The sequence below is a fragment of the Zalophus californianus genome, chromosome 13 (assembly GCF_009762305.2).
Source record: "Zalophus californianus isolate mZalCal1 chromosome 13, mZalCal1.pri.v2, whole genome shotgun sequence".
NCBI classification, from domain to species: domain Eukaryota; kingdom Metazoa; phylum Chordata; class Mammalia; order Carnivora; family Otariidae; genus Zalophus; species Zalophus californianus.
In genome coordinates, this window is record NC_045607.1 from 38,446,739 (window position 1) to 38,464,941 (window position 18,203).

An 18,203-nucleotide genomic window follows, 5' to 3' on the forward strand; every position below is an offset into this window, starting at 1 on the left:
GTTTTAAAATGTCAGGACAGTCTGGATCCATCTGAGGACACGTTCAATGTCAAAGGCAGGTATTAAGTAGCATGAGATGTGAGATGCACACAAGAAGAATGAGTGGATGTGTTTCCTTCACAATGGGAGCAAAGCTTGTGCTTGCAGCTTTAATTCTCCTTTCTGTCTTGGTTCCTTGCTGCTTAAAAGATTGGGATTATTATGGTTGTGCAAGGGGGTTGGACTGGGAGATGAGAATGGTCATTAAAGGGGAGCCTGGGTGGCTCAGTCGGTTAAGCGGCTGCCTTCGGCTCAGGTCATGATCCCAGGGTCCTGGGATCGAGCCCCGCATAGGGCCCCCCGCTCAGCAGGAAACCTCCTTCTCCCTCTCCCTCTCCCTCTCCCACTCCCCCTGTTTATGTTCCTGCTCTCGCTATCTCTCTCTCTGTCAAATAAATAAATAAAATCTTTAAAAAAATCTAAAAAAAATAAAATCTTAAAAAAAATCTTAAAAAATAAAATCTTAAAAAAAAATCTTAAAAAAAAGGCTGTGTTTTCCTTTTTAAAATGGGAGAAGGTTGAACTACAACATGATTGTGTAAAGTGGAGGGAGGCATAACCCATATAAATCATTGTAACTTTGTTTGTTTGTTTGAACTGAGTTTGAATTACTTGCTCCCATGATGCTGGTAGGCTGTCATGGTATTTTCTAAGCCTGTATAACTCTGCTATTCTGAGGCTTCCCTTAGTTCTCCTTACCACCCTCCCAGGAAGCTTAATATATGTTAATAGAAGCTATCATGACCCCACGTGTCTTTTCAGAGTCTGAAAAGGACTGTTGTATTGAATCTTACCAGAAATGGGCAATGGGTTCAAATGCAGAGGGAAGGAGGTCACCTGATATTCCCTTGATACCTAGCAAACAGATTATTTCTGCTGAACAACACCATTAAAGGCTCTTTCTGGTTTCTTCTAGCTGTAACATCCTACAACTCTTCACCCAGTGCTGTGAGGAAAATAATCAGATTTTATCAGTTGAAAGGTAAGAGACAAAAAGCAAAACATGTATATCTATGTATTTGAGTTGAGATAAATATTACTTATGTTATAAAATCTAATCAGGAGAATAATGTAAAAATAAAATTTACGGTTCTGAAATTTAATATGTGCCACCTAGAGAATCAGTCTCTTTCCACGGTTTCATACTTCCATCCCTTCACCACCTTTTATTCTAGGAACCCAACTGCCGTATTTAGACTAAAATGCTCAAATATTCTGCTAAGTGAAGCCACAGCTGCTCTGTCAGAAACATCACATTAAAATGTGTTCTGAAATCATGTGGCAATGTTCTGAGGACAACTTTCATTTCATGGGCTATGAAACCAGCCCTGGGTGTTACGAAGACTTTGAGCAGCCCTTGCAGTTCTTAAAGGACCCTTGGAAACCAGAGGAGGGCAGTGGCAGAGGTCAGCCATAGCTGAGCCGACTGATGTAGTGGAAAGAAAATAAAAATAGATTTTCTTAGATCCAACTTTATTTCTTAGTTTTTTCACATGTTTCGAAGTCATTCATGATTCAAAATTCTAAAGCTACAAAAGAAAAGACAGCGAAGTATCCCTTCTCTCCTTGTCTCTCAACTACCAAGTTTCCCTCCAAGCAACAGTGTTAGGATTTTTCTCAGGCAAACCTGCAGATGTATTTTATGTATATACTGGGACTTAGCATATTCTCCCCTCTAATCTTTTCTTCTACACAGAGTAGTTTACTATACATACTATGATAAATGATATCTCACTATAGTTTATATTGAGTCTCTCTTATTATGAATGAAGTTGATTGTTTTTTCCAATGTTTTAAGAGATGTGTTTCCTTCCCTGTGGAATGATTATATCCTTTCTATGGCAGATGTGTATTTCCTTCCCTGTGGAATGATTATATCCTTTCTATGGCAGTTTTTAGTCTTTTTTTCTTACTGATCAGTAGGAGCTCATCTATACTAGGGAATTGACTCTTCCTCTGTGATATGAGTTGCAAACTTTTTTCCCCAGTTTGTTGGCTTTGTTGATGTTGGGTTTTGCCATGTAGAACCTTTGATATTTTTTTTTGTAGTCAGATTTTCCATTCATTTCTTGTATGGCTTTTGGGTTTTTATTATAATTAGGTCTTTCCCACTCTAAGATATAAAACAAATTCCTCCATAATTTCTTCCAGTGCTTTTATGATTTCATTCATTACACTTAAATCTTTTGTCCATTAAGAACATTTGGAATTTAGTCTGGCATAAGATGTTAACTATGGATCTGATTTTTTTTTTTTGTCTTAATGGCTAGTCAGTGTTTCAACTCTAAAAATTGCAGTGCTTACCATTTCCCCACTAATTTCAAGCGCCTGTGGATATTTGGTGCATTTTTCTATTCTGTTCCACTGTTACCTGTTGATGTGGACATGTGCAATTATTAACACAGTTTTATTTTATCTTTCTAATATGTTTTGACATCTGATGGTAACAGCCCGTATTCCTTCTTTATCTTGTTGTTTTTGTTTGTTCTTCCATCTGAACATTAGACTCATCTTTACTAGTTTAAAAAACTGTTGGTATTTTTATTCATATTTCATTAAATAACTTAGGGAGAGCCAAGATATTTTAATACAGTTTTAGGACTACATTATTAGGAAGAAAAGAGCTTGAAAAAGAAGGGGACGAGAATAGATTCTCCCTTGTGCTGAATATATACATAGGAGAAATACAATCAGAACTTTGTTCTAGGACAGCCTTTCCAAAAGCATGTATCAAAGACCCTTGTAATAGGAATAGGAGAAACTAAAAAAAAGGGATTCTGTGTTAAAAATGTTTGATGAACATTGTCCACTATATTGCCCCTAGAAGATTTACAATAAACAATGGCCAGTAAAGATTATGAGAGAGACAAGATGTGCTGGAGGGGAGGGAAGATGCAGACCTCCACTTTATTAATGATAAACAAATACTGTTTATACAAAAAAAAAAGACTATGAGAACCCAGCAGTAAAGATGCCTATTTACTTCTGTTTACCATGTTGCTTCCAAAACTTGTTTCAAAACTTGTATTTCTTACCCCAAATAACACCTCTTAATATTCCACAATATGCTCAGAAAAACTCAGTTTGGAGATCTTCAGGGCCAATTATAGATTTTTAGAAGAATTATTTATTTATTTATTTAAAGATTTTATTTATTTGACAGAGAGAGCGAGACAGTGAGAGAGGGAACACAGCAGGGGGAGTGGGAGAGGGAGAAGCAGACTTCCCGCAGAGCGAGGAGCCCTATGTGGTGCTCGATCCCAGAACCCTGGGATCATGACCTGAGCCGAAGGCAGACTCTTAACCATCTGAGCCACCCAGGCACCCCAGAAGAATTTTTTAGGAGAATTTTTGCATATAAGGTCCTTTCCAATTTGATGTTCCTTGATTCTAAGCATCAGTATGGTAAGAATCTAGGAAAATAATCTTTAAGAAAGTATTTCGGTATCCTCAAGTTTATCCCCCAGGGACAATAGGTGATCACATATCATTTCTCCCTCTTCTGCTATTGGACTCCTATGCGAATTCACTGAAATGGGTGAAATTGCATGTTTTATGCCACTCTTCCAGTCACTGATTCATTCATTCATTTGGCACTTATGAAGTACCTGCTATGTACTGGGGCCCTGCCTAGTCTCTTTTCATGAGCGAGAGCGTCCTCTGTAGGAGACCCCTGAAGCTGAGCCTCCAGACCCCTGTCTTGTCTCATCACCACCTCCTCATGTTCCCTTTGAGGTATATATTTCTAAGAGAAATTACCCTGAAAATGATATTGTTCTGTATGGGAAAGTCATAATCTTGAGCCTCTGGCAGCACTTCCTGAAAATGATTGTGACATAACCGAGTCTGATTCCAGGCAGGATGAGGCAGCAGAGAAAAAAGAGAGAGGAATTCCTGCAAATGATAGGGACTCAACTTAAAACACAGATGTTTCCGCAATACCATTTGCAAATAGGAAAGGTACAAAGGTGACTTAAGAAAAGCATGGAAAAAGAGTAGGGGTTCCTATTTAAATACCATTTAGAAATCATCTTTGTGGTAATCCTCCTGTATTATGGAATCTCTTTGAAATAACTACAGGAAAATGAGTAGAGACAGTATCATGCAGAGGCAAAGCATCCAACTTGACTCAGCACCAGGACTCTTTTGGGCCCTGAGATAGGCTGGAATAACATCCTTTGCCAAAGACATCAGATCCTACAGTGGTCAACATTGACTAGGTTGTGAGATTCATTCATGGTTTTGAGGTGGTTCCGTATTCTTGATATAGATCTATAAATGGCCCCCTGCAGGGTAGAGAAAAATTCAAAGAGATATTTCAGGAGTCTTAATAGAAGAGCTAAAAAGCACCAGGTTTTGCTTTTAACCCCTAAAGCATGTCTAGGAGCATGTGGGAGAGACCACCACCACTCCTCCATAGATGAGTGAACAGGGCTTTGCTAAAGGCATGGCAGAAACCAGCACACTTAGCCCATCAGAGTTGGTTGGTCAGGCTCTTCCTTTTCTTCTGCCAAAATGGGCATTTAACAGTCTGCTTTCCTGACTCCACAATTAACAAAAATTTTAAAGGCCCATTGATGTGGTTTTTCCTACAGAAGACATATGGCTATTTATGTATGTATGTATGTTTGTATGTATGTATGTAATCTCTATGCCCAAGGAGCGACTTGAACTCATGACCCTGAGATCAAGAGTTGCATGCTCCTCCGACTGAGCCAGTCAGGCGCCCCTCACATACAGCTTTTTAATATAGAATTTATGTATGATTAAAAGCTTCCAAGCTTTACTGAGTTCAATCCTAGAAACAGAAAGTCTGGGTTGCCTTAGAGCAAATGTCAGATGGTATCATAAGTGAGTCTTGTATCCATCCACAGGCATTTTCCTAGTGTCCTCATAGCCATTAGATATTCTGTAATTTCCAAGAAACCAATGCATTTCCAGTGCTATGGTGCTATAGTGACAAATGATGAAAAGCTGAAAGATCTATACCTTCAGAGGTTCATGAAGGGCAAGGGACCTGAAAGATGATCTCCTGCAGTGGTTTTCAAACTGTGTTCCATAGAACCTTCAGTTCTGTGTATTTGCTCTAATCTTTCATTCAGAAGTGGGGCAAAACAATCAAACTGTCTGGAAAAATCCAGGGTTAATATTAGCAACAGGCGTGCCTGGATCCAGATGCTCAAATAATGTTATCAACTCACCACTTGCCTGCTTTTCTCACTCTTGTCTCTTAGTTCATCTTCCCTCTGTTTTAGAGCTTTATTGTCAGTCAGACTCCCATAAAGCAGCAAACAGCAGCTTTAGGCTTTTATTCTACTGGCTGAGCAATCCCAGAACAAAGAGCATCTTCCTTCCTGATATTTTCAGTAAAAAGTCTCAGAATTGAGTCTCACTGACCCTAAATGGGTCACTCTCATTTTCAAACCAATCTTGGTGACTCTGCTTGGGCAGGTCTGGGTCACATTCTCATCTTTAGAGTTGGGAAGTGGGGTCAGTTCTGTGTGAAGAACCAAGTGGAATGGGAGAATGGTGATGGCGAGGAGGTTGAGGTTCCTCAGAAAAGAGGTAGATTCTGTTATCAGAAGAGATTCTAGAAGATTAAAAATAGAAGATGGCTACTAGCTCCATGATACTGTCTCAGGGTCATCTATGGCAACCAGTGGGAGGGGAGAGAACTGGGCAGTTCTCCAGTCCTCTTATACCTGCTTCAAAGAGAGCATTTCTGTGTTTTTTTCTTCCCTACCAGCTTTATTGAAATATAATTGGTATATAACATTGTATAAATTGAAGGTGTACCAAATGTTGATTTACTCACATGTTGCAAATGATTACCACCATAGCTTTAGCCAACACCTCCATTACATCACATAATTACCATTTCCTTTTTTTGTGGGGAGAACATTTAAGATCTATTCTCTTAGCAATTTTCAAGTATATAATACAGTATTATTAACTATAATCACCATGTTGTGTAATCCCCAGAACTTGTTTATCTTATAACTGGAAGTTTGTACTCTTTGACCAACATCTTCCCAGTTCCTCCACTGTCCCTTCCCTTTTCCTCAGCCTCTGGAAACCACCACCCCAGTCTCAGTTTCTATTAGCTAGGCTTTTTTAGATTCCACATATAAATGATACCATGCAGTATTTATTTTTCTCTGTCTGACTTACTTTATTCAGCATGATGCTTTCAAGTTTCATCCATGTTGTCGAAACAGGCAGGATTTCCTTCTTTCTCATGGTTGAATAATAGTCCACTGCATACACATACAACATCTTTATCCATTCATCTGTTGACATACACTTAGGTTATTTCCATATCTTGGGTATTGTGAATAGAGCTACAGTGGACATGGGACTGCAGGTATCTCTTCAAGATCTTGTCTCCATTTCCATTGGATATATACCCAAAAGTGGGATTGCTGGGTCATCATATAGTAGTTCTTTTGATTTTTTTGAGGAATCTCCACACTGTTTCTCATAGTGGCTGTATTGATTCATATTACCACCAACAGTGCACCAGCGTTCCCTCTTATCCACATCTGGCTTCCCCCCACCCCAATCTGTTTTACATACTGGAATTCTGCATTAGATGTAATTTGAAGAAAATGATTTGTAACTTGCTGCTAAACCAGAATGTTTAGAAACCACAACTTTAGTTAAACTTTCTCAGTTTGTAAACGGAGTCTCAGAGATGTTGCATAAATTTCTCACAGTCACACAGTTAGTTGGTGGAAAAATTATGATGCTATTAGGTTAGAGATATTTAGCTAATCAACATGTTTTGAAGACCTATTGTGTGTAAGGTCTTGCTCAAGGCATTGCACGGAAATACAAAGATGAATATCTCACAGAGCTCACAGTAATTTAGGGGAGATATTACAAACATAAAGAGACTTCACAGGGAAAAATGTGTGACAGTCTGTATTTTCCAAAAATGTCTACAGCAATATTTCTGGTCCCACATTCTCTTCCAGAATTTTGCTATACCTTATCAATGGGTGGAGTCTCTTTCCCACCCCCCACCCCCCGCCTTGAATCTGGGCAAGCTTGTGAGGCTCCAACAAATTGAATGCAGCAGGTTGAAGCTAAGTTAGAAAAGGCAGTACAGTTCCCACATGGCTTTCTCTCACAGGATGCTCAGCTTTAGAACCCAGGCACCTTGCTGTGAGAAAACCCAAACCATCTCACACAGAGAGACCACATGGAGAGGCCACGTGGAAAGGAACTGAGCCCCAAGCTGAGTGCCATCTTCAGCTGCCACTCATGTGAATGAATGAGCCTTCAGATGATTCTAACCCCTGGCTTCAAGTCTTTCATCTAAGAGACGCTGTAGAACAGAGACAAGCTATCCCTGCTGTGTCCCATCCAGATTCCTGACCCATAGAGTCTGTGAGCATGATAAAATGGTCGTTTTATGCCAGAGAAAGTGGAACAGAGTAATTCTCTCTGGATCTTCATAGATGGTTTAATGAACTGTAGTAGCGATTGCTATGAACTGGCCAGAGTGGTTTTCTGCCACCCCCTTCCTCATGTCACAATCCAGTGTCCGTGGTCTCGCTGATCATAATAATCCATTCCCTTGGACTCTGAGATTAAGGCAGGGGTTAAGCACATGACCCAAATAAGGCCAATCAGGTGCCTTCCTGGGTTGATAAATGGATGATGAGAGAGAGAGGTATCTCATATTGCTGAAGCTATTGGGCTGGGGGCGGGTGTAGATGAATGATAGAGGTAGAAAGAAGATTCTAGCTGCATTAAGTCCCTATTAAGCACTGGTTCCTATGGCAATCCCTTTGAACATGTAGACCACTCCAGTATTTTTCCCAAATGCTCAAGCCAATAATTTCCCTTTATTGTATATTGGATTTCTATCCCTTCCCTCCAAGAATTCTGCCTAATTTAAAACGTTTTGTGGAGGAGATAGCATGGGCACTGGCTCTTGGAAGATGGTAGGGCATGGACTTTCTGAAGTGGGGAAAGGGCTTTAGAAGGGGAGACAATGTCGGTGGAGAAAGGAGCACGGCAGCTAAAAGCAGACTCTTCATTCGCCAGGTCCTAGGTCGAAATGCAGCCCCACCCCTTACCCATTTAGAGAACTTGGACTTTACCTCATCAAGATGCAGTTTTCTCACTTGTGAAATAAAATAACATCTAAGGCATGGAGTTAGGATTAAGTGACACCCATGACCCATATTGTCTCAGTGCTTGGTACATGTGAAGTTTTAGTTTAGTTGTGGCTATTGTGCAAGGGCAGCATGGAGTGTGGATGAGGGGCAGCTCATGGCAGGAGTTTGGCTGAGATAAAACTGGAGCGAGAGGCTGGCGTCAGACTGTGTGAGGTGGGCAAGCAGGAGTTATGGACATTTTACTAGGAGAAATGATTAGAGATGTGAATACACGTACCTCCCACATATAGATCCCATTTTGATAACAGAAATTGCATCTCAATCTAGCGTCAGCAGTATAGCTTCATGAGTATACATTAATATATATTTGGATGCAATTGTGAGGTTGGTTCCAAAAGCCTACGGAGTTAGATGTCAGGTGTTCCTCATTCTCTGCACCTACAAGGACAGTCTCTGCTTCTACCCCCTAAAGATTTTGACCTGAACGCATATGTCAGGTTTATTTCTTTCATTACCACAAAAAATGGACTCCTACACAATCAGTGGTGAGCAAATGTAGACTTTATTACAGATTTATGTAGTGGACACTATCAGTGCTCTATCAGATCTCCTCAGATCCCCTTTTACCATTTTGTGCTCTGCCTTCCCCTACCCCTTTGGCTTCTTGCACGCAACACCTTGTATAACTCTTCCTCAGTGAACACTGTCCTCCATAACAGAGCCAGAGTGCTTGCGAATTGATCCCCTTCCTCTACCCCACCCTTGACCAATGATTGACAGGTGCAGGAGTGTGAGAGCCCAGCTCCCTTACCACCAGTGGGGACAACACTGAGCTGTACTTAGGCTCCACAGTTCCCCTGTGGGATCAGGCGATGGGTTTTGCCTGGATTGTATTTTAGCTTGACTTTTCCCTCTTCTCTATCTCGTGCTCCCTTGGCAGCACCTCCTTAATAAGCCCCTTGCATAGGAATCCTAGCCTCAGGGTCCGCTTCTGGGAAACTGTTTTCTAGGGCAAATGGAGGGAGGAGTTTATTATGTATATGCTACAGCAAATAACTTCAAAATCCCCTTAGACATTCACCTCTCCTGCTCTGCTGAGAAGTACATTTTTCCTTCTTTCCTTTCTTGCTTACAAAGCCTGGCTTTCTTGGTTCTCTCCCTGAACCCTCCACCCCCAGTTTCAAATTTTCACCTCTTCATATTGCAGAACAGTTCTACCCCAGCAATCACCCAAACTTCTTTACCAAACCACCAGAGTGCAACAATATTAGAATCCTGAGATCAGCAAGACACTCTCTCCTTAGAAAGCAATTTAGGGAACATCTTTTATTATAAGAGCATGCCTCAACCTTTCCTCCAAGTGACTAACATCAAATCCTATGCTCCCCCTGAGAGGAACTATTCTTACCAGCTGGGCTAATAACATTTTGCCCACTGGTGTGTGTGTGTGTATGTACATATGTATGTATCTCAACCGAACAGTATATGCATTGCCTTACTAGTTTGGGACAAGTATTTCCAAGCATTTGATTTATATATGGAAGAGCTGAAAGCAAGCAGGCAAGCTTTTGACTGGGGGGTGGGAGAAGAGCTATATGAGCAGGAAAGTGTGGACTGGGCAGAAGGGGCTGGCATGCAATTTCCAGAAGTTCTTTTGTCCCCAGACACTGAAGCTCAGATCCGCATGGCTTCTCTCACTATGCAGGCCCATTTGTTTTCACTGCTCCAGAAGTTCTGCTCAAGCAACTTGCTCTACACCTACTGCAGCGTGTTTCTTAGATCTTTCACAGGAAGCCACTGGCTGCTGGTGCAAACTAATGAGTATTTTCCAACACAAAGCCTCCGGTTGAGATTATGAAGTAATTTATTAGACTCCTACTGCAGTGAGCACACACAGTTCCAGCTCAGAATGGACTAATTAAAAACTTCCCTACCATATACAATTTTAATTGTATTAAAAAAAAAAGAACAATACCTCTGGTAATTTTTCATGGAAAGGAAATGATAATATTTCTTTAAAAGATTGCGGAAGCCTTGTATTGCTTACGTAGACAAAACTGTGGGTTTTGGTGTATAACTCAGAGCATGATTGTCTTTGTGCAAAATAGATTCAGTTTCCCACCTTTAATTCTGATGTGGTATTTTCCCTGAGTTCAACTGATACAAAGGTAAGAGCCAATGTTACTAATTACAGGGAAGAACTAGGTATCAAGGCAATTTTAATTTGGGGGTGACATTCAGAAACCCTGGTAGCCCTAGTTGCTCCAAGTTCAGAAGTCTCTCTCCAAATAGCCATCATCTGAGCCCCTAATATTCTACCAAGTAAGCCTCTCTGGGGTGCCTTGGGAGTTTCTCAGGAACACTGAAACATTCGCCCTGGTTGTTGCTTGTCACCTTGGACTGACTTCTGACCTTGAACTATGGCCACTTTCTGTGTGAAGACTAGACTGTTATAAACTATGTACTGTTTTACTCCAACAAAAACGTTAAATAAAAATTTCATGAAGCCTCAAGCATTCTATTCAAATTTGCCCGCTGAGTGACACTGAGACCCCTAAGAGCCTAATGCAGCCTATTCTGAGCATGTTTTAGAACCATACCTGCACCTCAATAATTCTAAACCAGAAAAGTAACTAATCTCAAGAGAGACTTTACAATCCACTTTTGAAATAATCAGAAATTTGAAAAAAACTTCCCCTTCTGCACATCGTATCTGTCCCTTTCGCTTTTAGCTTACAGAAAACTCACTCACTTTTCTTAAGGAACATGATTCTTCTTTGCCTAGTGGGCAATTACTCTGCCTCCATTTTAGACTATTTTGGAGGTCTTTGTGTTTATTCTGTGACAGTGGATGTTAGCTACTGTACTAATTCCCCAGAGTTCAGCTAAGATGGGGCTGTGACATTTCATAAAGCTTTACTGGAGAATAGGGTGCTGGAGGGAATGATACAGGGAGTTAGGGATGCCTTAAAACTGGACACCACGGAAAAAAAACAAAACAACAACTGGACACCACAGGTGTCTTTTCTCAAGTCCCTTGGCCATGCTCTCCCACAGAGATCCCTTCTTGGTTATCCCAGCCTGTGACCTTGCTGCTTAAGCCAGTTTGTATTCCTACAAAATGAGTTCTCTTGCCAAGTTCCTGCCTATCTGATCCAGATCCCTGACACTCAGGGAAACACCCCATTTCATCCTCACTCTCAGTCTACGACCAGTCTCTCAGTAGCATGATAACCTTGGGGATGCCTCTCTATCATCAGTAAAGACTACCACTTATATTTTCATGTGGAATAGTTTGGATCCTCACTATTCCAGAGGCGCTTCATTGGACTGAGGATCATAGCTTCACCTCTTCATAAAGGATCATTAAAGTCTTCCAGAAATGAAGGAATCGTGTGCCTTCACGGGTGAATCTCAATGTCCATCTTTAAAGGACAAGAAACATTGTTGATGGCTTTAAAAAAAAAATCTGTCCTCCTCTCTCCCTTCCCTCCCCTTTAGAGTGTAGTTGAGAGCATCTCCTTTACACTTACAGAGTCATTTGCTTCTAGTGTTTGCCAGATTCAGTACCCAGAACCAAACAGGCAAAGAAAACTAAGGCACAATCCTTGTTCTCAAGAAGCTCATGGCTCATTAAAGGATTTCCAGTGACAATAGAGGGATACGAATAGAGATTGCAGGTATAAGATGAAGAGACAAAAAGGAGCAGGAGAGTCAGGAAAGACTTCCAGGAAGAGGTGGCACACTAGTGGGTTTTAAAGCACAAATAAGAATTTACCAGATGGATGAAGTGGGAAAAGCATCAGGCAGAGGAAAGAAGAGCAAAGATAGAGTGGCAAGAACTAGTATGGAATATGGAGATGCTTAAAGATGGATAAATCTAAAACACAGATTAAGTGCAGGGAGAATGGGAAAAAATATAAGGGTTAGATCCCTCCTGGATGTTACTCCACAAGTGATGAGGAAAGTTGGAAGCATTAAGTGGAGGTGGGGGTGGGGAGATGGAGGGGGCTGGAGGTGGGGATGGGGATAGGTGGAGGCTGACATGATTAGATTGGTGTTTTAGAAAGATCACACAGAGATTTTTTAACTAGAGGCCAAGATTCCAATCAGAAAGTGTGCATGAAAATTGCTGAGACCTCAGTGGTGAAGGAAAAGGAGTCCAGTGGGACAGCGATGTTTCTGATGGGCCAATGGTGGTGCCACCAGCTAAGTCTGGAAGTACATGGAGGAAAACTGGTTTGTTGGTAGGAAAGTGGGGGGAGGTGAGAAGGAAGGGCCAAGACTTGTCAAATGATGAATTCTGGTTTGAGAACATCCAGACTTCTGAAGATGACTGGTTAGTAGTTGGATATATAGGTCTGAAATTTAGCACCAATACGTGGAATGATGGTATAGACTTTAGGTGATAATTATCATCATGAAAGGACATTTTATACTCCAAGGAGTATACCCAAGGAGAAATGTAGAGTGAGAAAAGAAGGGAGAAAGGTTTGATTCTAGAATCCTGAGATGTGGGGCAGTGGTGGCCATAAGGTATTCATTTGTTTCTTGATGAGAACCAGAAATAATAAGGTATAGTCACTCTCTGAGCCTCTTGACAAAGACTAAGTCCCACTTTTTCACATTTCTGCACATTGATTCCAACAATCTCTACTTGCCCCTGGTGTCCCCCAGAAACATCCATTTTTTGTAATTTCAACAAAGCAGTGACCTAGAATCATGCCAAATCCTATGGTACAAAATAGAACAGTGTTTCCACTCACAGGGACTTGATGTCATGAAAATATGCAATGGCCAGCTAGCTTGGCTCCAGTGGCTTCAAAGATCAAAGATTGGGAAAGGTCCTTACATGGCATTTTCAGGCAAGATGGGAGTTTTCCAGCCTCTGTAACATCTGATCTGGCATCCCACAATCTCATAGCATTTCTGATTTGAAATGTCTTCATTGCTAGAGGCTGGTAATGACAAATGTCTTTTCTATCTCCGAGCTCTGCTAACGGATAGAGATGACCCTTTACAAAGAGAGCTGTCTCAACTGGTACTTCTGCAGACAAAGGAGTGCATAGAAAGGTCACAGTTGCTTTCTAAAACTTGTCACCATTTCCCTAGGCAGTTCTAGGGTGAAGTATAAAGTCATTTTAACCTTTGTATGTTTATGGGCCTCTTGTCACCCATGAGATAGGCAGAAGCACAGTACTACATGTCATACCTGCCAGAAGTCCTGTGGGTAAATTACTAAACACCCTGTAGGCACTCTAGCCCTTGGTTTAGACTCAACTTTTGGTTGGACAAACCTTAGAGATCATCTAGTGCAACCCCCGAGGCCAGTAGTTACCAGGTGCTTACTTGCTTAGATAAAAGTATTGCATTATCAATAAAATATGAAAGCTTGTTAGAGATGTCCTTTTTTCCTTTGTGAATTAGAACAGACTCAAAATTATGCTACAATAATGTCTCTTTCACTCATGTTCTGATAGGCTTTTTGGATAGGGGAGAAGGGGTATTACCCTACAGTTATTCCAGTAGAAACCGAGCATAACCTACAACCCACATGCTCTATGTAGTCACTGTTAGCAGTGTGCGGGGCGCTAAAACTTCATCCATTTTGTGTTGTTTGAGAACATTTAAGAGGCTAGACTTCAAACCCACTTCATCACCTCAGGATGCTGGGTACCTCCAGCAGTGGGAACTTACTACCTTACCAGATGACTCATTCTGCATTTAGACATCTCTCATTGCTCAAGTGTTTTCTGTTCCTATATCAGACCTGGTTCGACCTATTGGGGCTGTATAGTGTAATTCCAACTCTACTCCTGGATGATTGTCTTCAGTATCTCAGGAGGTTTTTGAATGTTTTCCCAGGTGTAGTTTGACCTGGTCCATGATGTGTTCTACATGTCAAGAGCCAGTTTCAAATTCCCACCTATCCTGTTTGCTCCATCAAAATGCAAGTCAATTTGGCAATATCTTTCTTAGTGAATAGTGTCCAGAATTGAACACTCTGCCTCACACAGGCCCATAATTTCTTATCTTACTCAAGTAAGGGAGGATAATACTGTCTTCCCTAAGAAACAGCTTGAATCCTGATCATGAAAATGTGTTAATTGTGTGACTTTAGTATCTGAAGCAGAGGAGCATTAATGGGAAACTGAGACCTACCACCTCCAACACTTTACACTCACCTTCCAGGAGTACATTCTATGCCCATCTTCTTCCCTGCCACCCTCACTCATTCCTTCTCCTCTACACCAGAACTGCTGCCCTGCAGGGTTGGACTAGAGGATCTTTGAGAGACGTCCAATCAAAAGTTCAGTCTATCTCTGAAACCAAATGTTAGAACTTACATTTAGGAACTTTGAGAAGGATGAAACTCCTGATAATAAGGTTTACTTGGGTAACATTCAGTTTTTCTCAAGTAGAGGGAGATGCTGCCTCTCAAGGGGACTTTTGAAAATGTGTGTGAGCAGTTTTAGTTGTCACAATGATGGGAAGCAGGTGTCACTAGTATTAGAGCCATGGATGTGAAATGTTTTACAATGCTCATGAACATTTTATAATGTTTCACCCAAGGAAATATTGTCACATCCCAAATTCCAACAAACACAAATGGAAGGGGCCCAGAACTAAGTCCAAAGACCAGATCCTAGTCCTGTTCTTGATCTTACTAGCCTCATCTTTCTCATTTGTAAAATGGGTGAAAACACAAAGCTGTTGTGAGGACTGAGTCTCAAGCATTTAATCAGACTGTTGTTAAGGACTCTTGGCTACTCAAGACTCATTCCGCTTTCAGCCCATGTGCTTTGGGTGGACCTGGCCCCACATCTGCTTAGAGGAGGGGCATGTGACCTAGGGTTATCAGTCAGCTAATTCCATTCTATGGCTCAGTGATTGGCTCATGAGAGAGTACATGATCATTACTGAGGCCAAGGATAATCAGCCCCCAATTTTCATTAAAACCTGTGGGAAAAGAGAAGCTCTATTCTCAGGTCAAATCAGGCCTTGGAATATTTGAGCCAGAAACTGTGAGTGGCTACCATGATGGAGCCTGAGAGTGATGCTACCCCAGCAGAAGGCAAAGCTAAGAGATTGAGAGAGGGGACTGGTGTACATTAATTCAAGCCCCTGGATAAAGCTAAAGCTGGATAAGTTATGTAAGACATAAGACGTTATGTAAGACATATGCTTCCTTTGTTAGTTAAGTCAGATTGAGTCACTTACCACAGAAATAATCCTGATTTACCCAGCCCCTGTCCCTATCTGCCTTGAATTACAGTTATTAGTTATCTCCTCCATGTGAATCCAAGCTCCTTAAAGGTAGTTATCTTTGAACCCTCCCAACTAGCCCAATAGTAGATATTAGTGTAGTATAAAGAAGCATCCCTCAAATATTTGATGCATGAGTAAAAGGAAATAAAATGATATATATGAAAGAGTTTTGTTGACTTTCAATTATTTTACAAATGAACAGCATATTATTTGTATCAAAGTTCCCATGAATATTTCCTTCTTTTTTTTAATGAATATTTCCTTCTAAAATCTTTGTCTAGTGAGACATTCTAGAACAGTAAGATTAGTATGTAAGCAAAGGCATTGCTCACCCAGTTTGGTTTTCACATTTGTCTCCATTTAAGCTTTGTACCAATGCAATCTGTTTTCACTATTGTGTCCCTAATAGTTTACCCCATTAGACTGAGTGTCTCCAGTGTCAAGACCTTTTCTGTTTTATCTCTGTGTCTTCAGTGCACATGGGAGGTTGAACTCCTCTCCTTTATCAGTCCTCTCCAAAGCAGCCTCTTATTGCCGTGGGCTTTCAAGGTGGCTGGGTTGCCAGAAAAATATATTCCTGCAGCCCAGTGGTCCTCCTTGGGGACGTGTAGTGTGTCTTTAACATTCATTCATTCAGAAGGCGTTCATAGAGTATTTAACAATGTGCTGGGCATTATCTTTGAGGTTTCATGCGCTTGTAGCATTCACAGACAAGTACATAGACAATTATAATGCAGTCTGATAAACACTAGGCTGGGGGAAAATAAGGGGTATTATGGGAGTAAACAAGAAGTTGCTAGGGTGAAGTGAATCAGGGAAATCTTCCTGGAAGAAGTGGCATTGAAACTGAGGCTTAATGAGTAAGTAGGAATTAGTCAGGCAATGAGTGGAAGGAGAGCCTCCCAGTCAAAGGGAATTGCAAAGACCAGGGGGTCAGTGGGGTGGGGGAGCAGATGTTTTCAGGAAGCTGAGCATGGCACAGACTGGCTGTAGCTTGTCTGTAGATGCGATGCCACTACCCTTTCCTTTGGGTCAGGTCTCCTTTCCAGCCCGACCAGGTGATGCTCTTTTTTTGCCTTATTCAGTGGGGGTTTTTTTTGTTTGTTTTTTGTTTTTTTTATTTAAACCTATTCACTTCAACTAATATCAGGATGCCAGGCAGTTGTGCCCAGCTCTACTGGGCCAAGGGCCTGGCTGGAGTCCTTTCTTTTATTCTTTTCAGAATTCATTGATTAGCTTCTCTGAAGGAATTCAAGTCTCAACAGAGTATAGGCTGACCTACCTACCTTAAAATCAGGTCCTGGATGATTGTAGTCACCTCAAAGATGATTCTGTGTGTTTTTTGAAAAAAGATACCTAGGACTTAGGGGCATTAAGGTCTGGGGGTGGGAGGGATAGAGACAAGAAGTGATGTGTGTGTGTGTGTGTGTGTGTGTGCGCGCGCGCGTGTGTGTGTCTGTGTGTGTTGGGGAGTTTGGGGAAGGTAGGGCTTGCCGCTGGCTCATTCATTTACCGTAGATTCTTATCTCCATATCGGACAGCTTTGGAAGCCTCCTGAAAACATCAGTCAGATGGGTAGGGTCTTGGCAACTCATGGCCTCATAGGATTTATATTCCTTTAGTGGTGGACATTGAAATTGAGCCTCCTCACAAATGGAGTCACTACTCTTTGCTCTTTAATGATGCACTATTCCCCCATCTTCCACTTGGGGGTGCCATTCCTAAATTCTGTTTGGGTTTATGGCTCTGCTTTTAAAACTTTGGGAATGTTCCTCCTGGCTGGGAAATATGGTAACAGCCCTGGAGGTCTGAAAGGCAAAACCAGAAGTAGCTTGCCACAAGTAAGAATTTCCTGAAGTTTCATGTTTTATCTTTACATTTTGTGCAAATTCATATTCTCCCTCCATCATAAATCCATGTTTGCTTTAATGAAAACAGTGTTTTAAATTATTTATCATTGAATACAGTTGGCACTTCAGAGCATGTGCTGTGTTTATGTGGCTTCTTATGACTGTAGGCATGCTGTCTTGTGTATAATCTCCACTTTGAGAAATGGGGGCTTTTAGGTTACATGGATCTGGGTCACTAGACATATGACCTTGCACAGATCACTTCACCTTCCCAAGTCTGTTTTTTTCATCTAAAATATGAAAACAATGAAACTTAGATGTCAGGATTCATGTGAGGATTTTATGAAATAAAATATCTGAAGTGGCTGGCCCACAGTAGGTACTCAAGAAATATTAACAGTTCCCCTGTTATTAGGAAGATCTCTGTCAGGTTTCCATTTCCAGAGTTCTGTGATTCTGACTCAGCTGACTGAGAAGGTGACCTCATGGGACATTTGCTATACAGGGGTTTTGAGGAGAAATAGTATATGTCATTGCCGGATGACATAGCTGATGACATTGCCAATTGAAAGTAAACTGTATGGAAAGAGGAGATGTGATGTGGTTATCTACTCTCTGGGCCCCCTTGTCATGTGGCAGCTGCAAATGAGTCGCTGGCCAAGAGAGAAAGTCAGAACCTGACAGCTCTCCCCTTCCTCGGGCTCACCTTTCAGTCCCACTGCTGAAAAACATTTAGGCCACGGTCACTGCGTAGACTAATGAGTCTGTCTCGGTATGTTATAGCAGTCTTAGGAAATTTCCTTCTAAGTCCTGGAGTGATAAATGAGCTGCCTAGATCCCAGTTAAAAAGGAAATACCACATATGATTCCAATCATTAATGTAAAAACTCAACTATTAACTTTAAATTTGAATGTC